Below are 15,320 nucleotides of genomic sequence, written 5' to 3' on the forward strand. Positions count from 1 at the left end.
GACACACCTGAGAACCTGCATGCTCTGTTTGAGGAGGGAGACCTGTTGTTACCTGCCTTTAGGCTGGGCTCACACACACACACACACACACACACACACACATACACACACACACACAAATACACACATGGTCTGTGGCTAAACAAACCAACCACCCCAGGTGTGTGTGACTCTGCGTTTGTGTGTGTGGGCAGGCGGACCCTCCATCAGCATCCTGTCACACAGAAGATGTTTATCCAATTTGTCAAGATAATCTTTCCTCAAACTGGCTGCCAAGTAGGGTGCTTCAGCTCTCGCTCTCTTCTTCTTACTCACCGACACACACCTGGGGGAAGGTTCACCGATACCCACCGCTTGGCCTGAAATGGAGGCCCTCTCCTCCATCTTGCTGGCAGGTAGCTTGTGTATGTTTCTGTGTGTGTGCGTGTGTCTATTTGTCGTTGCACCGTACCAAACTTCAAAAACACCAACCATTGGAACCATTCGATAGTTTTGACTGATTGAAAATGCTTGCATTTCTCTCGTCCCATTTGTTTACAGTCTAAAATGATCCCCACCAGTGGTAGCATCCTGTGGCATCCTGTTTCAAAAGGAAGGAGTACATCACATTAAGGAAGTAAAGAGTTAATGGGGCCTTTAAATACTCTGTAAATTGACATATATCATCTTATAGTATAAGATTTTACGGCAAATGTGGCAGCAAAAAAGTCTAATTACACATCCAGCGGATACAGAGCAGCATAAGCACTAATTTGGAGTCATGTTTCTGGCCAACTGGTGAATGTAAGTCCAATTTTCACTCTCACTTCAGCTCCTGAGACAATATTTTGCACTTTTGCTGCTAAATGTGCCACTTTACTCAGCAGGTAGTCACTAACTTTCTGTCAGCACGAACAGCAACCTTCTACTGCTGGAAATAAGGTTGATGAAGAACAGTGAGAGTGGTCCAAAACAGTAAAACTGTGAGTCATAACACCAAAATGATGAGTTAAAAGATGTTAAAAAGCTTCGTAGACTGTTGAGTCAGGAAATAATTTTCTGCATGTTCATCACTAACTTTTTACATAGCATGCAGTTATTTGATCCAATACTGACCAGTCACTTATGAAGACAAACCTTTAACCTACTAAGTTCAATCAAAATTTCTATTTATTCCACAGTCTGTCTTTGGAAAACAAAATCTCTTTCAACATATTTTCAGACACAATTTGCTAATCGACAGACAGCATCCAGAATCTTCCAAATGATAGACTTCAAGCTATAGATGCTAAAATGACTGGGATTGCTCACCATGCTGTGGTTTCGGTAGTCCTCATCATCTACAGTATGGAGTAAGATCAAAACTAAATGTGTGCATCAGCTGAGCTGCTCATCAGGAAGCTTTTATACTGTCAACTTTAAAGTTTTACATTTAAAACATTCAGTTGTTGGATTTTGAAATTTTAATAGTTGGTTGACCTTGAAGCTCGGTCACCGAAATAAAAAATGATATCTGGAATTCTGTCAGGTGGTGATCTTCGTTCAGAGATTACCAATCTGCTAACATTATCAGGAACAATGTCTTATATTTTCTACCCAGGATTAAACCTAATGTTGTCAGTTATACACATATAAAAATGGCACAGTGATTTGCATAAATAAGCAATACACACCCAGCAATGCATATACACACCAAGACTCAGAAACGGATGCCTAATTGCAGCAACACTGCATAAGACACTCACACGCACTGGCTCTCTCACTTGTGTGCTCATATGCAAATTCACACACACACACACACACACGCACGCACAAAGTCAAAAATCCTGGAATATAGCAAAGCTGATGATTTTCTAATGAATGGTTTCATTGGCCATGGTTAGGATTAGTGTAAAGGGATTGGAGGGGAATATTTACGTGGTTTTAATGATTCCACAACTTTATATTTAGAGGTTCGTCTTATCGGCACCAATCATCTCCCAGCTTGGAAAACAAACCTCAGAGTCGAGCGACGGCACAATTACACGCCTCCGCCGCGCACACATTGGTCTGTCGCCTCCGACACCATCTGTAGAGTTAATGTGTAACATATTAAAATGTCTCTGGGAGGGAGAGATGAACGACTTAAAACAACTTAAACACTTTAAAGTCGTGAGCCCATCCCTCATCAAACATTTTAACACTCTTACTTATAAGTTTAGCTTTTTTAAATGAAAAGAACAGAAGGCTTCATGTGGATATGTAAAATCCCACTCACACTTCACTAAATATTATTCCTTAGCTGGAAACGCTCTGACAAAATATGAAAGTGTTGTAGATTTGCCCGTGATTGTTGCAGAGCTGCAGCTCTATTAGCGTTAAGGCCGTGACATGCTAGGAAACATGACAAGCTACCTCACCCAAGGACTGACTTCGAGTTCAGCACCCCTGCATTATTAAAGGATCCAAGAGGGACAGTATTCATGTCGCTGCAATCTTATGGGATGGGTTCTTGCTTCTCTTAGTACGTCTGAATGGTTAATCTTTCCTACAGAGTCCAGCTGGTGTCAGGTGATTTCTTTTTATCATCATTTGGGCACAAATTGATGTCACATTATTGCAACAGTAGGAACTGTTTCCAGTTAGTAAGAAACTTGCCACTTCAGTCAGATAGGGAGGAGGAGGAAGTGTTAAGGCTGGGCGATTCTTGAAACAAACCAGTTTATATGACGTATTGTCTGATCATGTGTAAGGACATGGAGTGTTTATAGATGTTGCTGGAGTGGTAAATTTCCTACTGTAGAGCGGGGAGAAACACCATACTCATTCAAACAGGGAGAGCAGTGCACACAGTATTTCATGAAGGCATTAATGGTGTTCCACTTGTTTCTATCCTGCATCTTTTTTGATGTCGGCACACCTGGCCGGTCGCTGCATGAAGTGGCCGTGCTTGTTGGATTCTCTATTTTGGAAAGGTATGAAATTTTTTAACAGAGCCCTCTCCAGGTCTGACATCGGAAAGGTGTGGGGGCGAGAGGGTTTTAAATGCTGTTTGATGATCAAATAAGAATTGTTGGACATTTAGCAGCAGGCTAGCTGTGGTGTTTTGGGAACAGAGCTACAAATAAAGAATTCATTATATTCATCATTTTTTTTGTTAATTATCATGACTGGCTGTCTGTTAAGTGCATGCATGTCTGTATGTGTGTGTAAAGCAGTGCAAAATAAACAATGAATGTTTTCAGGTCATGAACAATCTCTGTTAGCCACTTTGAGTTTGGACTGAGATACAAATATGCTTTGGATTTTGACAATAGACACTAGCTTTGTGTTATCATTGATTTCCTCTGAATATATTATACAGAATAACAGATTGTTTGTGTTCTGTTAATTTGGGGGCATAAATGATTAATTCCTACCCATCATTTTAAACTAAAATTGTTAGTTTAGTCAGTTAGTTAGTTAGTTTGGCCACCGTCATCTTCTTCTTCTCTGAGTCTTGACTTACTTAATTTTTAAAGCCTTCCAACTAACCCAACATTAGGCTTCCTGTCTGTAAATAATCAATCAAACATCCCCAAATTCACACTATTTGAAACTGTGCAAACCAGAAAAAAGACAGTAATGCCTACAGAGTTACATCTTTGTGATTAGTGAGCTCTTGTGGTTGTGTAAATAATGACTGTATTGTAAGTAGCACAAGTAGTGAATATGTATAAATGTGCACAAAACCTTTTACGAGGGAGGTTATGGTGGATATTTGCACGTACAAAATATGTGACGTGTGACTCCCACCTAGGAGGCCGTGATTGCCATCCTGCCTCCTATCAACGTCGGTCTTCTTTTAACCACGGTCACAATCTTCCCCTAACTGTAAAAAAACTAATTGTTGTCACCTGAACTTAACCAAAACTTAACCGCTGATCAAAAGATGCTCATGAGAAATTTTTGGAACATTTTGGGAAACTGACAAGCAGCCCATTTTGTCATGTGCTTTTTAAGAACATGTTGTACAAGATCTTATTTTGGTTTCCGTAACCAGGATGCTTTGCCCACCTACACTGCTCATAAAGGACCTCAGGCTGCACCAGCCTTTAATGTGTGTTATCAGACTTCAGGGGAATGACATGCCTTGAAGGCTGCCGCTTGAAAACCATGTACACACAACACTGATGAGGCTTTTCTTATCTGGCCTCCAAGAAACCTCCAATCAAAGACAGATATTTGACTTGGTGGCAGCATATGGCTTTAAAACTAGTTGTAGCCTGCTCTTTGTTCTATGTCCTGTCTTGTGTCGTTCCCAAACACTACTGTATGTCTCCCTCTCTCTGTCACACACACACACACACACACACACACACACGGAAACCCCTTTCTCTCCCCTCTGAGAGGAACGCACTCAAAAACAGACTTGTCATACAAAAACAGAACAGCCTTATCTTCATCTGTGTTTTGCTGTTTTGATGAACGTTCGGATGTTTTTCCTACAGCACCCAGTGAGGTAAGTAGCCCACACACACACACACACACACACACACACACACACGTACATTGACATAGTAGAAGGACTATGGGACAGGTTAGGCAGGTTTTTTTCCACTAGACTGGGACTAAACATGAGCTGCTTGCTTAGGAGCAGCTTGCACCATCACAACCCACTTCACACAGACCTGGTGGAAATCCCAACATTTCAACGACGGTCGTTCTCACAGTTACCTTTGTGTCCCTTATCGGCAAGCACAAGTTGCTCAACAGAGCAATGTTGTTCAAGAGTACGAAAGTATGTGGATGTTGCAATTAAAGTACTGGAAAATGTAAAGTGTTGGCAATTTTAGAGTTCAGAAACTCTGTGTTAGTTTTTCATGAGACAGAGATACATTACACACACAAATTTGAGTTTAAGGCCATTGGAATACGTTGGGATGTCCTTGTATCTCAACCTTGCAGATCTTTTTTAGTCATTTGAAATATTTTGGGATACTCATCTAAAGTCCTTTGACACAAAGTCTAATTGCAGTCAATATGTAAGTTTTTCAAGTCTCTGAATACTCATCATTTAAATGACACATTTACACATTTTACTGCTATGTTAATAGTGATTTTTACAGACCATTAAGACCTAAAGATTTCATATTCAAGCTGTTTTGCTATGCAAGGCATATTTTCCTTTTTCTTTTTCTGAAACCTTGTCAAGTCAAAACTTGAGACTTTTTTTGCTTCAAAGTCTAAAGTCAAGTCTTTACAGGATCAAGTCTCAATCAAGGATGTCAAGTGTCTCATGATGCAAGTCAAGCATATCATGTAAGTATTTTTTGGTTATCTTTGGTCCAAAGCTCCAGGCAAACACCTGCTTAAACAAGTAGTTTAGCATTTATTGTCACAACATTTATTTTTTTGATGATGACCACTACACCAGCCGTTTCCCCTCCTTTGGCCATTTTAGCAGTATATAAATCTGATTGAGTCCCAGAATTTGAAAACCTTTGTACATACTGCACAACTTCATCACGTCCTAAAGATGGTGAATCCATAAAGGCACCGACTTCATGCTTCAAAAGCAATTTCTCGTCCTACATAGAACTAGATTGTTGAAACCTTAATCAAACTGTTTCAGCTGTCTCCAATATTCTGTTAATATTAAATTTAACCATTGAACCTATCGATCGTATCTTAACCAGACAGGATGAAAAATAAAATAATACCTCTCCGTGTCTCTCTCCACACATACACACCTGCCGCCGGGCTCAACTGTATGCTCCATCATCACATCCGTGTCTCTCTGCAGAGCTAGCAGACATTAAGTCAGCCAGCCGGTTGGAGTGATGAATAGGCTGTGGACAGCTGAGAGCACCTTCTGTCAGGGAAACAGCCTGTACGTAGATGGTGGAAAGTTGCCTCAGAATGGAAAGGACAAACCCATTACAACCTTTTCAAATCAACATTTTTCAGTGGCTATTTTTCCAGGTACAGTGGTGCAAGGCCGAACATTACGTCAGATAGGAAGTCAGAAATTGCTTGTTTGGAGATTCTGATTTCATCTTCAATGCGTTCTAGTGCTGCACTGCAAAAAACAGATTAACAACATCAAAGGGGACGTGGTATACTTTTTCTCATTGTCAGTCATGGAAATATGTGCATATTAAACATTGCCAAAGTGTCAAAAAATGAGGTAAACGTAATCCCCGTGAGCAAACAGCTCAGGCTTTGGACTACTTTGAACATTTGCTTTCCAATGTTTTTTTCTGCTTTCAGCCCGAGCCGATGTCGGCTCATGACTGATCTTTATATGGTCATCTGCTCACTGCTCCGCTCCGCTAACATTATGGCATTTTTTCCATTGTTTTGGGGAAAGTCACGGCGAGCCATGACTCGAGTTGAGCTGGCACGCTGTGAGTGTTTTTCCATTACACAGCAGGGCAAAGTAAAATAAGTTGTTTACCTGTTGGAGGTGTGCTGGTCATCTGCAGCTCTTCATCAAACATCATCATCACTGTGGCTGTTTCTGCTTGTACTATTCCTTCCTGCATTATTTCTAACTGATACGCTGAACAAAGAGCTCTAAATATCTTAATATGCTGTTGTGTCGACCGGTTTTTAATGCCGCTAATGGAGCTCTGCTAACTTGGTGGTGAGCACGTTTCATTTCCTGTAAATTCTTCACAATAAAAGTCTCTGTTATTAGAGTAGACAATAAAAGTTTTTGATATGAAGCAGTAAAGCATGAAATGTTGGGCTTACATCAGTGGTAACTTAACACGACTCTGGGGTGTGGGGTGTGGGGGGCTAAAGAGACAGCAGCTAAGACTGCCTGTTAAGAGACAGAGGCTAAACTGAGGGGCTGCATAAAAGGCCATTTTTTTAAACTGTGAATCATGCAAAGCTACTCCAGTGGAGTCCCAGAAAAATATAGACCTGAAATGAGCATAATAAGGTCTCCTTTAATGGTGCAGGAAGCTGGTGTCTTTTTGGCTAGTTTCTATCCCAGTGCAACAGCTACTATACTGCTTTATCAGTGATATTTAGCAACAAAAAAAAAAAACTTTACCATGATGGTTTAACAGTTCCCATAAGCAATAATGCATGGTATGTTCCCAATATAAGATAATATATAATAAAGTCATAAGGTGGATACCAAGATTGTCACTAAGATTGCCAAATGTGGTTTCCTATGCTGAATCTTTTACATAACCACATAGTGTATTATTATGCTTATATCAGGGACACTTACTGAAGAATAAACAGGCAAATTTTTGATCCGTTATGAAAATATTTTTGTTGGCACTTTTGGGTCAGTCCTCTGTCCTCATTATGCATTTAGGTGCACAGCTATGCACAGCAACAAGTCCTCCAAATCAAGCAACAAAATATATTGTTTGTCTATGCACTCTGGAGTGACACACAGAAGCATTTTCTGATCTGACAACTTTATATCTGGGTGGACAGTCTCACTATTTCCCTTGCAAGGTGAAAATTTGAACATCAGTAAGCAAACTCCTATACTGTAATTTGCCAATTCAATTAAGTTTTCTCATCATTTTCCATCAAAGTAGGGTGATATGATTAGCCTGGTTCCTGACACCCACCTCTATGTAGCTCTATAATCAATGTAGTTCTTTGATCAATGAGAGAAATATTAACTGCTCCTAGCAACTGCTACTACGACTTCTCCGTCGACTGCAAATCACATTGGCAGACAGATTCGTCACTAGCTGCTGTTTGATTACAGGCATTTCAATCTGGTTATTTTATCTAATAAACAGTTTCTCAATTGAGTTTCCTGAAAATTAACTGTATCACAATATATATTTATTTCACAATATTAAATAACATACCCTAACAGAAGATTTTTTCATATCATCCACCCCTATTTCCCATCATACCTACTGACTGTGACAAAAATAATTACAGCGATGCAGGACAACTTTCATAATCCAACCCTCCACCCTACATTAATGAGACAGACTGAGGAGATGAGTTTGTCACTCAAGTCATCGTGCATACTCTTGTTTGTGAACATCAATATGAGCTACTTCACGAGCGCTGCGTATACAGTACGTGCATGTGTGTGTATGCGTGTGAGTGTGTGGTCATGCATAACCTGTAAGTGTCCAGATGAGTGTAAAATGGGGCTGTTAAGTGGACTAAAAAAAGTTTTCAGTGCACCTCACTCTGGTTTTAGTTCTGTCCCAAAGCACAACGTAATGGAGCATGACAGCTCCCTGGTTCCCTGACGACCTTTGACCCCAATCACGGTGGTGTGGGACCCTACCCTACCTTACTCTATTCTCACACAGACACACACTCACACACACACACCTCAGCACATTGTTTCAACAGATTAGAGGAGATTGCCGGAAAACTCTGTCAGACGTGCAGCTTGTGTGCACAGCAGAATGAGTTAGAGACGACTGGGAAGAAAAGTTCCCACTTCCTGTCTGTCTCTTGTTTTCTCATGGATGACTTTTACACGTTGACAAGTAATATAATTTTAAAGGTGTATTCTGTTTACCTTAAGTCTTATATAAAGTTCTAATAAAATAGATGTCAGTCTTTTAGATGTTTAATCACCAGTTGATATTAGTTTGTTTAGAATAAACAGAAGAAGAAATGGATCAGGATCTTTATTATCACCTTAACTTTTCTGTACATAACTTTTTTTTATTGCATATGGAAATTTGGGGTTTGGTTTGCAAACTCATTAAGAGTACTCAAGTTCCACCACATGCTTGCGCAATCTTCAGGTTGCTGACACAATTCAATCAAATATATCAAGGGTCAATACATGCGCAGCTGTAGCCGACATTAGCTGCTGCAGTACATTAAATATTAAACGATAACTTCTGTATTTCATTGTGCTATTACCAAAGATTTTTATATTTGTGTGTTTTTGCATGCATGTGTCTGTTGACAAGGGGTCATGGGCCGTGATTTCGGCGGCACTGTAGTATCACGACTCTTTCTCTCATCATTAAAATCAGCAACAACACACACACACACTCAGACACACACACACAGCCACACACACACTTACATCTGTCTGTCCGTCTCCTGTGGTTAGTGTCAGTGGTTGTCAGTGTGTGTGGCTGCAAGACACTTCTAATACTTGTGACAGAAGCCCAACCAAGCAGAAAAGAGGCCACCACACTCGTATGTACGTACACGCACAGACATACACACACTTATACATCTCACACACACACAGACACACACACTGCCACAAACACACAGTGTGTGTGACGCAGATGTCCAGTGACAGCTCGCTGCTGGGGGTCATCTGGAAGCAGCTGCCTAAGGGACAGAGGGCAACACACACACACACATACATGCACTCATAAGTACGTCATCATGTATAGTTTGGTATGTTGTAACCAATTTTTTTTAAATTAACACATTAGCAGAAAATTATCAGTGATAAAAAAAACATATTTAGCTACAGTATCACATGACCAAAGTGAAATTCTGCTTTTTTTTAACTCTTTTTTTTGTAGGCAACTTTTTTATTGCTTTTTTTCCCCTATGTAGTTTGGTAAGGGTACAGGGCGCACAACACAAAAGGAATTGTCATGCAGAGAATATACACTCCATGTGAATCAAAAACGCAGTCAAGATGTATCAACATCTCTGTCCAGGGTCTTTACATTACCAAAACAACTCAACAAAAGCTGCCTGCACCCTCCTACCCTCTATACCCTATACCTACTGGCTGTAAAGAGAAAAATAAAAAAAAAGGAAAAAAATGAAACCATAGAATATAGCTGCCAAGCCCACCCTGTCATCTATTTGCACACACATATTTGAATATACTGTAGCCACTGTCTACTATTGCAAAATATTCTTGAAATCCACAGTCTAGTCACCCATATGGAAAAACAGCATGTTTAAGAAACGGTACCCTCCTCCCCTCCTTTGCCCTCCAAATATGTTTACCTCTCAAAAATTAGAGAAGTAGTTTGAGCTCTTGAGTGGCCTACATCAAAGCTTGAATAGATTCTACTTTAGCGCCTTGAATCCTCATATGATAATACTTTGTAAAATGACAGTGTCCATTGAAATATGCTACATTTGTGTTTCCATCTCATAACCAGGATTTATTTTGCTGCTGTTAATCCTGCAAACAAAACTCTCTTCTTATGTACAGGTGGGGTTATGGTTAAATCATCATTCAATTACATGATTTGTGGAAGACAGGGTACATAATTTACATATTTAACTCTTTTCAATGTGTACAGTAAACCAGATACTGATATTATTATGGCAATGGAAGTATTTTACAAGTACTAGGAGTATTAACCGGGAATATAACTGCACACAGTGTTCCAATAAAACAGAAGGTGTAAGTGCAAATATTTATAGTCTACACAACATGTTTAAAATTATTATTTTCTATCTTAAAACATGTCAGCCATCTGTTGACCTGTAGAACTGCATGTAGCAGTAACACAGGTAAAGTAACTGTCAAACACGGTAGATAAGAAGGGCAACTTCTGCAACGATTTGTAATTGCTTGATGCTTATTTTGTTTCCTGCTGTTGGGAGCGTTTCCCTGCTATTGTTGATGCATTAATGTGTCTGCCAGGGATGTAGTCATAAATTAAACAGCGTAAGTTGATAAATATTATAAAGCAAGCAATTAGTGCAAACAGCAAAACAAAAAAAGTTTCTATGTTGCTTATTCTAACTTTATTTAATGAATTTGTCACAGGAGAGAATGGTGGTTAGTGTTTAGATCAGATTAATCTCCACTGTCAACATCCTTTTACACTTGCATCATTTTGCTGTGTATGTTTCAATGTTTCTTAATACTATGAACACAACATGCATACACACAATCAGTGTAGTTTGTTTTTTTAGGCCTGTGTCATTCATCCTGATCTCTGTCCTTTCTGCCTCTCTTCACTGTTCTGTCACTTTATCCCCCTCACTGTGCACCCATCCACCTCTCTCATATTCACCCCCTCTCCTGCAGCTGTATCCAAAGAAGAGGAGGAGGTGAAGAGAGGGATGAGGTAAGTGGAGCGGGGTGTAAGAGGGGGAGTGTGTGGTGTAGGGGGGCAGGAGAAACCACCAACCCCTGTGGAGAGCGCTGCTCCATTCCCACACCACAGGTGACTGCCCTCCATCCCTCCCTACATCCCTTCTGCCCTGCCTCCCTCTTTTTTTTCTCTCATCTTCCCTCGTTCGTCCCCTCACCACAGTGCCTCTCTCGCTTCACGTCTCCTCTTAAAGGGACAGTTTTGCCCAAAATAAAAAAATGTTGTCAATACCCTCTTTCAACTTTACCATCAAAACCACAGAAGTCCATCAAACTACATTAAGATAAATTTCTTAACTTAAATGGCCTAAAATGTGTCAACGTGCCAATCACCAGACACGATGGTGATTGTGGTGATACCTTCAAAACACTTGAATTACGCTGAAATCTGATTGACACTTTATGCTTTTTTGGTAAGGATAAACAGAACAAAGTCAGGTGTTGGGAAAAATGCAAACATGTCACTACTGACCATTTTCATTTTCATACAAACTAAGAGATTTTGCAGCGCAGAAAATATAGTAAACTAGTTATTAAATCTCTTTTACTTTAATTCATGAAAAAGTCTACTAAGCAACAGAAAAGCCATGGCATGCCAACTTATCGATTTGCCAAATACACCACGTGGAGCCTTGCCAGAGGGCAGATACAGCTGTTGGACTTCAAGTTTTAAATGAAATGTCATCAAATTTCAACACAGCTGAACTGGCTGAACAATATACTACTATATTTTAGTAAAGCAGATTAGAAACATTTATCTTATCATTCATATTTTTTTCAGGCCTGGGCGCCAAATAAAGAAGTGAAAGGGAAGAAGTCTGGTTTTCCAGGCCACCAAACTAATTAGAACAAATAATATCCTCCACCCCCCCATTTCTACTTCCCCAGCTCCCACCTGTTTACAGCCTAAGGTCGGAGGGCAGGGGTTAGTGGGGATCGTGAAGGGTCGTGGGGGCTCACAGGGGTCACAGTGTGTGTGTGTGTGTGTGTTTGTGTGTGTATTTGTGTGTGGATGTGAGAGGGTTGTCAGGAGAGGGGGCATTATGTAAGAAAAACGTGACTTAGCTTTTGTTCCATCTACTGTAGCTCCATGATGCCGTTATTCTGGTTGATTAGACTTCTGCTCAGGTTGAAGTAGGGCCGAGCTATGCTTTGCTGGGGAAGGCCACCCAACTCAATATAATTAAGTAAGGGTAAACTGTCCCGCCTTAACAGTTGCAATAGTAGAGCAGGGAGATGTCAATCAAACACCTGACACCTTTTGCCCCTCTGTTTTAAAATTTCTGTATGGAACTTTTTCCTGACTACAGATACACTGTGTTTTAATATCACATTAGGCAGTGAATTTGAACCATATACAGATGTACACTGTTACCTAATGATAAGAATCACTTCTATTCAGTTCAATCAATGTTGTTCAAACTGTTCCTAAATGTTTGCACTTTTTTAGGGCTTGACATTTATGAATTTAGGAAGCATAGCCTGCGAGCCAGTTCAGGTAGCCCAACTCGCTGCTTCTCTCACATAGCACCTCACATTGCAATAAACTGTATATCCAATGTAAACCTTTAATCATGGCAGTGTACTTACAGTAAGCTGTCATTGCTCTGCATACACTTTTTATGCACGCTTGCTGCCACACCGCTCACCTAAAGCTATGCTGCTGCTGTCGGTTTTTTGTGTTCATCCACTAATTCTTGTATTATTATTGTAGTAGCTGGTACAGAGGATACTCTTCAATTCCTGACAATGCCACCTCGTGCTAAAGGGCAGGAGGAATTCTTAAGCCCTTAAGTATTTTCATCAGTGTGTCATATGACCAACTCTGTGGCTTCCCTGAACAGGAACAATGCTTGTTGGTGGTCCATCAGTTGTAAACTGAAACATACAAATAAAATTCGCTACAATAACTATTTCAGGTGCTGTTCAACATAAGTTAAAAATGCTATAAACATGGCAAGATTCACATAAGTGAAACAACAGTGGCACTAGCCAAAGCCATTCAATGCTAAACAATAAGGCTTAAACTGCTATGAGCATTACTGTTAGTTTTGCTCCGACTCCCTCTGTGGCGGACGGGATGCTCACATCTGGCTATCACCCTAGCATGAGAGGGAGAGTGAGTGCAGCAAAGTCAAAGGGACTCTCTACAGAGACTGGTAAACTTTTATCACTTCCTGATTACCTCCTTGTCATGTGACTGTGTTATGTGACTAGGCGTATACCATTCACCTAGATTCCCACAATCGCCCCCACCAGTGGTGCCTTTGCCTTGACAATCAACTGACTCATAACCAAGGTCTAAACTGGGGGTTGCTAACAGCAGTAGCAGTAGCCTTTGCCACCACCATGTTGTTGCTTGTCCTTGTGGACCTTGGCAGATTGTGTGGGTTTGGATTCTTCCCAGCGGTAGCCCTGGTGGTGCATTGAGGTGGTGGTGTGTAGGGATGTGGTGGAATCATCCTCAAAAACCTCATGGTCCACTTCTTGGGTGCTCCATGCTATGTTGGGTATGAGCTGTTGAACATCCTGAGGAATTGCAGCAGCACGCTGAGGGGGTATTTCTCTACCTATCCATTCCAAGCTCTCCTTGTCTCCACTACTGTCAGGGGCTTGGGCACCACTGGTGCGGACAGTAGAGTTTCAAGCTGCACTGCCCTTATCTCGGTCCTGTGCACCCACCAGCCCTGTGATAGCATACGGCCCACCAGGTTCAGTTGGCACTCTGACCTCTTGGTAAAGGACTGGTGACCAGACATCCTGGATCTTCTGACAACCTTGACAGTGATGATCGTTTGAGTAAAAAAACAATCCCTCCCTGAAGCCAGGATCACGTGTTCATTGGTTCTGGTGTTGCTGGCAGTACTCTATTGCCTCTTCCAGATTTCATGCCACCTGAAGCCATTCCTGTTGCTGCCAGACCCCGTCGTCCCAGGAGCTGGTTGTTTCTGTGGAGGCATCTGCCCCAAAGAGAAAGTCCATCGGAAGCTGGGGTGGTACCCCAAATATTAGGGCATAAGGGGAGTGGCCAGTAGAGTGGTGGGTTGAAGTGTTGTATGCCCACATAAGTTGAGAGAGGTACTGTGGTCACACCCACTTCTTTTCAAGGGGGAGAGATTAGAGCAGGTTGTGGAGCGTCCTGTTAAATCTCTCACATTGGTCATTTCCTTGAGGATGATATGGCGTGGTCCTAGACTTCTCCACCCGTACAGCTGACAGAGCTACCGGATAAGGGCACTCTCAAAATTTCTCCCCTGGTCAGAGTATATCCTTTTGGGCACCTTGAACCAGTTGAACTGGCTGCCAACCAGACCTTCACTACTGTAACAGCACTTTGGTCCTTGATTGGCACGGCTTGTGTGTATTTAGAGAAGATGTCAGTCATGACCAACACATTCTCTCTCAGGTCTGTTGCAGATTCAAAGCTGTAATTCTCCATGTTATGCTCAGAACCCTGCAATGAACGACTGACATAGACCACTGGCTTTAACTTGCCCTGCTGGTCTTGTGAAAGGACAGCCCCTAACTCCTGATGACTAGCATCAATCTTCAAGACAAAGGGCTTGGTGAAGTCAGCGAAGGCTAAAATGGGTGCACTTGTGAGCATCTTCTTTAAGTCACTGAAGCTTTGCTAGCACTTTTCACTCTACATATTGGGCAGGACTGCAGCTCACCTTGTACAGAGTTAAGCTGTTGATACAGAAGAGAGGAAAGTAACTTTCATCAAATGAAATCACCATCCAGAAATATAACATACAATAGGTGCCTAGCACCTAAATCCTAGCCTAGCTAGTCTACTAAAGGTAGACCTTGAATGCCAATATAATGGGGCATAGGACCTAGTGAACAAACAGCCGGTGGGAAGGGATTAGGAATCAAATAAACAAACAAACAAAAAGGTAAAAACAGTAGAAAACAGAGGCTGGCCTGGTCCCTTTTGAGAAAACAAAGCACATTATTTGCTAGCCCCAATGTTGCAATGTATTGCACATATGTAAAACATTAGTAAAAGAATATAATTAATATAAACCTACTTTGCAAAGGTACACAAACTCCTGTAGCACAATGATGCAGGAGGAGGGAGGGAAAATCCTAGTGGTACAGCTATAAAAAGGAAAGACATTAATATCACAAGGCTAAAAACGATTAAAATTCACAGATAAACACATGGACATCATTTACCAAAATCTCTGGATCTCTCAGCCACAGCAGCTTGTTGGTGGTCACGTCAGTTGCAAAATAAAATTAGCTACAATAACTATTTCAGGTGCTGTTCAACACAGGTTAAAAATGCTATAAACATGGCAAGAATCGCAGCACACAGACGAGC

The sequence above is a fragment of the Thunnus albacares genome, chromosome 9 (assembly GCF_914725855.1).
Source record: "Thunnus albacares chromosome 9, fThuAlb1.1, whole genome shotgun sequence".
Classification (NCBI taxonomy): domain Eukaryota; kingdom Metazoa; phylum Chordata; class Actinopteri; order Scombriformes; family Scombridae; genus Thunnus; species Thunnus albacares.